The sequence below is a fragment of the Pleurodeles waltl genome, chromosome 2_1 (genome assembly GCF_031143425.1).
Source record: "Pleurodeles waltl isolate 20211129_DDA chromosome 2_1, aPleWal1.hap1.20221129, whole genome shotgun sequence".
NCBI classification, from domain to species: domain Eukaryota; kingdom Metazoa; phylum Chordata; class Amphibia; order Caudata; family Salamandridae; genus Pleurodeles; species Pleurodeles waltl.
In genome coordinates, this window is record NC_090438.1 from 826579399 (window position 1) to 826588769 (window position 9371).

The window sequence follows — 9371 nt, forward strand, 5'->3', positions numbered from 1 at the left end:
CTCACAGAGCCGCACTGCATTATGGGTAGGCAACCTTAGTTGAAGGTAGGGGCAGGAAAAAAGTAGGTGAGCCAGAGTACTAGTCTTTACAGAATATAAGGGGTCAATTGAGCAAGGCAGTAATTTACCTTTAAATCAATGAATAATGAAGAAATATAAGGTGAAAGAAATCAATCAAAACTGGAGCATTGAGGAAAAAGGTGTAATAGAAATATTTCAATCAATATCTAATCATGACATCATTTGGAGTTTACATAGCAAGGAGTCACTAAAGAATAAACCCACACACACCTTTACATAAAAATGTCTCTATTGTTGCCCCTTCACCACACAGAACCAGTGAAGGACATTACTGCACCTTGCATTCTCCTTGCACAGGTGAAGAACAACAATACACTTATGTAAACTACTTTGCATTTAGAATTATAGCACACTCCTGCAAACAGAAATTTAGACAACACATTCCTAGACAAAACTATGCTATAGCTCTAGCAGCAACGCCTGCAGGGGTATGCAGGGGTATGCCACACATATTAGGGATGTGCAAAAAGGAGCGTACTGTGTCACACAGCCAAAGATGCCCTATGCTGCTACCCTTGGCTCTCCTGCTGAAGGTTCTGTAATATTCAGTGGATAGAAAATGCACTGTACTGCAATTACATATAAAAAAGTATGTCATTTTCTAAAGGAGAACGTGCCAATGTTAGCGTGGGTCATAGGAATATACAGCTGGCACTGCACCAGATGTATCATGGAGTGCCATGAGGCACTTGGCAAATCAGAGATAGTGTAACACTGGTACTGTCATCCTGTGGAACTGGGCATGCCCATGCAACAAGACCACCAAATAGGAGGTCTACAGGTTTACCACACTTGGGCCCATAACTTACTCAAATTTCCACACCACAGAACACAACATCTAAATGTGCTGTTGTGTAGGAGAAAACAAAGGAATGAGCCACATGCTGGTATCATCTTTGAGTTAATGCCTTGTGTGGCTCATAGCTTCCAGCTACTGATCAGAGGAGACGACGCACTATCTTGCTTAGGTTTTAGGATTTGTGGTAGTATGGTGGAGACATATCCAGCTAATACAAATATGTATGTGACAACCACATAATGTTCAGATGTGTTAAATCAGTGCTGTGTACTGCAGCATACATACACTGCCTCTATTTAGGGGAAATCCTTTAATTCCCCCTCTTTTGCACCACTTTTCAGTAGAAATGTATTGTTGTCTGCAAAACCTGGCCGGCCTATCTTATAGTATATTATGCACCTCTCTTGAATGGTGAGAGTGAAAGCACACGTTCATATGCAAGAGATGATAAACCGTCCCTGTACCTATCCATTTATGTCCTAACTAGCAAACCTATGACCAACCCGTTCTAGTTTCTTAATCTACTCATTCAGGGACATACCTATACAGTCGCCCCTTCCCCCGCACACACACAGCTGTAGAGCCCCCAGATCATGTTGTGTCCAAACATGTTTGCAGTACAGATGAGCCTACAACTCTTCCATCCAATAATCTAAGGCAGGTCATTGTCTAGGCCACTTGCTGGTTCCCCTAATCTGCCCCATGAGAAGTCGCCTTCCCTGCCCTTGGCAATGGCTCGTGATTCACTCTAAGGAGATCAGGAACAACTCATCTTCACAGGTGGGCTGGGTGGGTTAGAGGGGACACATGGAGACTGATTAGCCCCACAGGTTTCCAGATAGAAAGGGCTGAGATTTGTGGCCAATAAGAGGCTGTTATTACGCTGCACCTACTGCCACCCAGTGAGTTTAACTAGTGTTTCTGATAAAGGAGCAGAGTCTCAGACAAGATATGGGTTGGAGCTGACGAGAGGCTGGTTGGAGGCTTTTATCCTGGACAGTTTGAGACGATTGGGCACAGACAACTTGGAAAAAGGAGCAGTTTATCTAAGGAATGCAAACTGGTATCAGCTGGATATGAGAGCTGTTTGTACAAAGCAGCCTAGTGATTGCAAAATAGTAAGGTACACACAACTTAATTTTAGATTTAATAAAGATTGGTGAAATAAGAGCTAAATATAAGGTGGCTGCCATTTTAAGGTCAAGCCTTCTAGACAGCAAGTGTGCTGTCTGTTACAAATCATATAGTGGACTTACCAACAAAATACTGGGGATAGGAGTCTGCCCAGTGCTTACAATTGGTTCACTTTCCTGTCATTCTTATTTGTCTACTTCTTGTGTCATGGCTTGTCAGTCTTGTGTTTGTCCCTCCCATAGAACATAGCCTCTTTACCAACCGCTTTGATTGTCTGGCTTCTATGTTTCCACTGTTTGCTTTAAAACGCACTACTTTTTTATTTTGGGTTAAACACTCCTTTGGAGTGAGTGCATGAGTTTGCCAGCTGTCTCCCTCATGTGCTTCTCTTCCCCTTCACTCACTGTTGCTGTTTTTTCTTTCTCACCTATTGCTTCTCCTCCTTACCCTTCATGTTGCTTCCTCCTGCTCACACCCAACTTCTATCTTGCCAGTTGCTTCTCCTCTACTGCCCCCTCTCCACATTGCTTTCATCCTCCCATGTTTGCTTTCTCCCACCCCAGTCTCCCTACCCTGGTCTTCTATGGTGCTAGCCCCTCAACCACACTTGTTTATGTACTACTTATTTATGTTTTTTAAACACTGACCCAAATCTGTAAAAAAAAAAAAAATGCTCACATCTTTTTGTATGCGTGCATGACTGGTGTACATGCCCACAAAACGACGCAATTGCTGCATTGTATCACCTTTTTCTTTTTGTTTTTAGGATTACCATGATAGAAACAGTGAAAGTACTTTGAGTAGACATGGAAGTTTAGATTGCATGACACTCTGCAAAAAATTAGCTTTATCAAAGTTTGCAGCATCTATATTGTGGGAAAAAATAAGACTGGTAAAATTGTACCAAAAATGTAGCCTACTGAAAAAGCTAGATTAAAAAAGTTGTGGCTACAAAAAAGTCAAAACACCTTTGTGCCTTATAGATCAAAGGTAACTGTACTAAGGGTAGGTGCAGGAAGGCAGCCTCCTGCTAGATTGGAGAGAAGCATTTACAGTGAAGTAGGGAAGGGGTGGTGGACTTGTGAAGGGCTTTTAGGATTCAGGAAAGGGTAGCATTAAAGTGTAGTAAGGGACTTATAAGATTCAGGAGGAAGGGTGTATAATTGGGCAGTAAGGGGACCTAGGGGGCTTTTAGGGCTCAGGAAAGGACAGCACTAAAAGATAGTAACTTTTTTTAGGGGTTCAGGAAGGGGAAGAGTTAAAGGTCAGTAAGGGGTTTTTAGGATTCAGGGAAGGTTGCGTAAAGAGGTGGTAAGGGGTTGGTAGTGTTCAGGGACTGCTACCAATAAAGGGAAGTAAGGGTTTTTAGGTTCTGAGAAGGGTCTCACTAAGAGATATTGAAGGGTGTTAAGGGTTCAGGGTAGGGTAACATTAAAGTGTAGTTAGGTTTTTTGAGGTTCAGGAAAGGGTAGCGTTAAAAAGTAATATGGTTGAAGAAAGTGGAGCAATAACAGAAGTGAGGGGTTTTAGGTTCAAGGAAGGGTATTTTGTGTTAAGGGATAGTACAGGATTTTTAGGGTTCAGAGAAGGGTGCAGATAGAAGGTTATTAGGATTTAGGTAGCAAGGGCCTGGCAGGGCTCAGTGATTAGTAGTGTTAAGGGGGGTGTTTGGGCTTATAGGGTTCTGGGACGGCTAGCAATACAGTATGAGATAGTAAAGGGGTTTAGTGATTAAGGCTCGAAAGACGTTAAATATATGACATCATTGGAATTCTTACCTGATTGGAATTGTCAAAGGTGAATGTTGTTGACATTTTAAAGTCAACCTAATTACATACAACCAACATGGATACCACAGACCCCTTTATTCTCTTAGAAGTGTATGCGGAAATGTAATACCCAGTCTGCAGCTTTTGGTTTGAGTAGGCTTCTGATCTGCCTCGATATCTTGCAGACATTTCAAGAGCACCGCCTGTAATTCTCTCACAGTATATAGTGAGGCAGTGTCAAAGGGTTTAGAGGAGTTCCACCTCAGCACACAAGGCTTCAGGCTTATTCTCTTCTATTGGATTTCTGTGCGACTTAATTTTGGCTCATAGGCCTCTCATTGCAGCATTACTGAAGGGGAGCATCTAGAGAAATGTATTATGTATGTGCTCATGTAAGTTTTACAATAATAGCATTCCTTACTGTAGTGCCAAGTGCCGGCTTCCCTCTTGTAATCGGTTGGATAAGAATGCAAGTTTGTGAATGTGTGTGCATTTATGGCAAGTCTGGTAGCTCAGCGTACTAATGCATTCCCGGCAGCCATTTTTTTTGGACCCTATGGTCCATGGTTCACATTCCAGGATGTTCTCTCAGCCTTCCATTTTTCAGAACCTGAACAAATGAGTACCATTGAGTTCTGTACAAAGTTGCCAATGGGGTGAACGTGTGCCTTACAAGACAGGTCATAGGAGTGTCCACATACGCCATGAAAACAATTTTGGCTTAAGTTTAATATTTCCCCAGGTTTGTTACTGCATTGAAGGTACTTGTGCACAGGTGTCCATGATTCTGTGCTCTGTTGTACTGTATAGGTCAGTTTGTTCATGTGGAAAATTAAACAATGTTTTATATTTCACAAGAAAATTAAATATCAGAGCATTTTTGTGAAACAGGATCCTTCAAACCAGACTGTGTAAGAAAATAGCTAATGAAATGTTGAAACGAAGACGAAGAGGCAAAAAACGCGCACAGACACTCCTCAGTGAGTACAGCTGAAATGTAAAAGGAAAGGTCATGAGTCCACAAATTGTAGCATTTAAATGCGAAAGTCTGCTCTGCACAGCTAACACAAAGATCACAAACTATTGTCCAAACATATAGGACCCGATTCACGAAAATAAGCCCCAAAATATGGTCTGAAATGTGCTGATAACACCTGACTGTATTTTTACATTTATTTTGTGTTGACCAACATTCTCATAATCTGCCTGGAAAGCTGCATGATGCTCAGGTTTCAAGGTATACAACTGGAATGTCAGCTGACGTGTCCCACAGGGTCCTATTCCCACTAGGAGTAGTTCTCCATAATGGAGGCAATGCTGTAGCGTGAAAGAACATTTTTCTTTTTTTCCTCCGTGTGGAAAACGTTTTTTTCCCGTGGGGAAAACCTCTTCCCTTACATGCCAGCAACACTGAGGGTGATCCTTTTCCCTCCCCATCAAGTAAGTCCTCCACCATTTCCAGGTTGGAAAGGAACAAGACTGAACTATGTTCAAGTTAATGGGCGTTCGCAAACTTTCAAGGCAAACCATGACTTGGAAATTGGCGATTCTCACCTTTTGATAGGATTTACGAATGTGGATTTATCTGCGGTTGTGGCGGAAAAATCTGAAGGGGTAGAAGAACACATGCCTGTCAGGAATCCCTTAGGTACTCTCATCAGGAGTAAAAAACAGTAAATTGCGGCATAAACCTAGATTTACAACAAAATTTGTCTTTGCGAAAGGGCCCATAAAGTTCTGTGAGTTTACACTGGCAGTCTGTCTGTGGCACACACCTCTAAAGGTTGTGGAACTCCTTTGTGATTGCTCAGTCTTTGTAATGGACTTTGAAGGTATGGTTGAGGCTAATGTATCACTGGATTACGTATACCATATGAAGTGCATATGACCCCAAGTAAAACATTTGAACAATTTGGTCAATTGTATCATGACCATCTCACATAGCATTTCTGTGTCAAGTGTTCTAAGCAAACATAATGAGTGTATCACAAATCACACATCATATGTGCCTTCTGCAGCACAGATTGAAATGTACCTCAGTATTAAGTCAATTTATCATGTACATGGTTAATTGATCAATGTAGACTGACATCAGTTCAATATTTTATTCTAACAGTTTTTTTTAAAGGGTTCTAAACAATTTCCTGATCCATGAAGTTCACTATTGTTCCCAGTGCATTGTGGCATTAAGCCTTTGTACAGGGGACTTCCATTTCCATTTCCATGGTGGAGTATCCCACCCGACATATTGGCGGGTGCTGTGATTGGGTTGATTGTACTTTTCGCCCTGACCTACTGGCAGGCATATGGGACTCAGTAAGTTCATTATATATCCCATTCCAAATTACATAGTGAGTGTTCTCTAACACAAAAGAGTTGTCTTCATCTTCTCCATATAGTAATTTACTTCAGCTTGTATACTTATGTCAGCTGATGTTATAGCACAGATCTGATACACCATTTTGGAACCATCTGTCACAGATGCCTTTCTATGTATATTTCGTCCTGATGATGACCCTCTGATTTTTTCACTGGGGTTGAAATGTCAACATCTAATAAGTGGCACCAACAAGATTCTGCAACTTATGTTTTTATGTAGATCGCATCCTTAGCCCAAGTACTGTATTGACACTTATTTTAATTGTTCCTCATGACCAATAACAATGTTTAGTTACTCTGCCTTCTTACTGTATGTATAGTGCTTATCACTGCACTGAGCACTGCGCTTTTATGCACTTTTTGGATACTCCTTCAAAACAATCACATTTTTTATAACACACAATGCAGAAGAGCATGTTTGTAGTGCGTGTGTGTGTCCTCGTTTATTTTGTTATGAAAATTAATGCATTGTAAGGTCTTAATGTGATTTCTTGTGGAAGGGGGCACCTGTTGCTGTGACCCTTCTGGGGTGTGGCAAGGCTTATTTGCACATGATTGCTCTTATTTGGTGACAGAGATTAAATAAATTATGGGGTGGATTGCCACCTAGAGTTATTATCAGTTGTTTACACTAATTCAAAGATTCCCTACATCATTTTACTCACTCTTAGCATATCATCTTTAACATAGAGCAACAAAACAAAACACAGCGTTGTTAATACCACAATAGAAAGAACTGCAACATGCTATCAGGCAGATTCTGCTTGTGCGCATGCGAAGCAAAGTTGTGGTGAGATGATACCAGTCTGTGGGATCTGCCTGCTGTTGGCGCTGTGAGGATGAGTGTTTAGAATTATGAACAGAGTAAAGGACGAGGTTGGCATCTATAGGTGCACTGCAGAAGATATTCTGCAGGTGTTGAAGCAGCTGCATGGAATTCAGGTGTTACCATGCACTTGTCCCCATGGCCGGTGAGAAGTGTGGACATTCTTCTACCTTTCATTCCGTAAAAGAAAAAAACCCATGCTGTCGTTTCGAATGATCATTAATTCCAATGAGACCAATAACAGGAGTTATTGTTTCTCTCGAAAAAGGAGCTCAGTGACAACTCTGTGACTCTTGTGTCCTCTACTCAGAAACTCCATATGCCCGAAGCAATTGGCCTCTCTCAGTGAAATACCGGGAGGAAATATAGAATAATCAAAGAGATCAGGAACAGGTTTACCAATTTTCAATTACCAATTTCCCCAGTAATTTCTTATTTCTAAGGTGACCTTCAGGATCCCACCTGTAATTGGTGGGTGAATCCCATACCACTTTCCATTTTACCAGTACCCCAGTATCTGAAACTCCCTAAGGTGGGGATGGAGGGGTGTATTAATGGATTCATTAATGTACCCTGGTAATAAAGCTTTCACTTGCACTTTGCTAGTGCCTTCATGATTAATTTTGAGAAATGACATGTAATTAAGCCAAATCAATACTAAATGCAAAATATAAGGAATATTCTTATGATACAAAGACTAGAATGCATTGAGAGTCATGAAAATCTATCTAAATGTGTTGCGTAGGCTCTCATTATCCTAATGATTCTACTGGATTTTTGGGCAGCAAGATCGTTCACAGTGTGGGGGACTAAGTCTAACCCACGATGAAGGACCCTTGTTACCCCAAATCCGGGTTATGCTCCTAGCAGTGCCTCATCTCTCCCGAAGGGAAGAAACAATTGGGCAGCCGAGCGCATGTCATCTTAGTACTTCCCAGGGAAGTCGTGGTCACTCAGGTCACAACCAGTTCTCTCATACAAAGTGCGGTCTCAAATATAAATGACAAAGGCAGTTTGAGTTTCAAAGATTAGTTTAATAAAACAACTGCATTTTAGATAACAAGGCGTGAGCCGCAATAACCAGAACCATACAACACAGTAAGATGGAAATAGTAACGAGGAGAGTGAAACATAAAAATAAGGCTATCATATTGTAACTAAAATATGTTCTCTCTAAGTTATGTTTAGATCACAGCATGTGAAGCTCTAAGCCTGCCTTTCTGGTTTCCCCTAGAGGACATCAACCTTCATACCTGAGCAAAGGCCTGTGATCTGGATCAGCATCTGCAACAGGGCAGTCAGCATCTAGTTGTGGGTTCCTGTTCGGAATCTCCCTCTTCCGTGTACCGGGACTAGAAAGTGTTTTTATACTATTGATGTGAACTAACACCCTGATGTTCCTGCGTAAGGATGTGTACTGTCTACGAACCATAAAGACTAAACTTCTACCACGTCTATCGGCAATGTACCAGACTGTATCCTTGACTGAAGCACAGAGTGAGCAAGAATGTATTGTTTGAGAACACAGTGCTGAAGTAAGCTAAACAGTATGATAGAAGGAAATAAAACAAGACCGTGAAACTGGTTATTGTAAAATAACAGTGCGAGGCTAAATAAAATGCATCTAGGGCAAAGTGCACAGAGGCCTAATACGTTAAGCTAACACGCATAAAGCTACAATAAAAATGGCCACACTACAAATGCACTTAAATCCTGCTCATTTAACGTTAGACCAGAAGCTGATTTATGTAGGTGGTGCCAGTCATTCTGAGTCACATCCCAGTGTGCTGATGGAGGAGTGTATACACACAGAAAAGTTTCCCTTTTTGAATTGTTCTCAAACAGATACGCCTAAAAGATATTGCTGGCACACAAATGCTGTACAAAGTAACTGATGACTAACTCGTAACCGTATCCAAACCCTAATGCAAAAATAAAATAAAATACCCTTCTTAGACCACAGTGTGTTATTGATTGTTTTCACATTCTATTTTATTAAATTGTTATAATAACTACACAAAGCGACTTCTGTAGCATACTACTTCATATTCCTATTTGTTTATAATTAAAATTTGTCATCAATTGAATTAAAAACATTCATGTTCACACTTAAAACTTACTCCCTCGTATATACTCTAAAAAACTGATGGAGCACTGTACTTGTAAAACAAGCTCAGTGATGGTGCATTGGACACCAGGTGTTTACAGTATGACCCGGACAATACACATAGGACAGAACCTCAAAAAATCGATGCAACATTATGTAGAATTAATAACCTTATTCCAAAGTACGCTCTTGCACTGGCTATTGACTAAATTAAATCAACTGCTCACTTCCATGAGTGTGGTGTTACATTGAAAAATGTTGACCCTCATTCTGAGT

General features: G+C 40.9%; 1 long non-coding RNA gene across 1 annotated transcript in view; it reads left to right on the forward strand.

Annotated features, from left to right (window-relative positions):
- LOC138259197 (uncharacterized) overlaps positions 1-8731 on the forward strand; it is a 68956-nt gene extending 60225 nt beyond the window's left edge. The window contains exon 3 of the long non-coding RNA XR_011198666.1: positions 8167-8731. This is a non-coding gene — a long non-coding RNA (uncharacterized lncRNA). The remainder of the gene's footprint in view (positions 1-8166) is intronic.
- Positions 8732-9371: the final 640 nt, after the last annotated feature.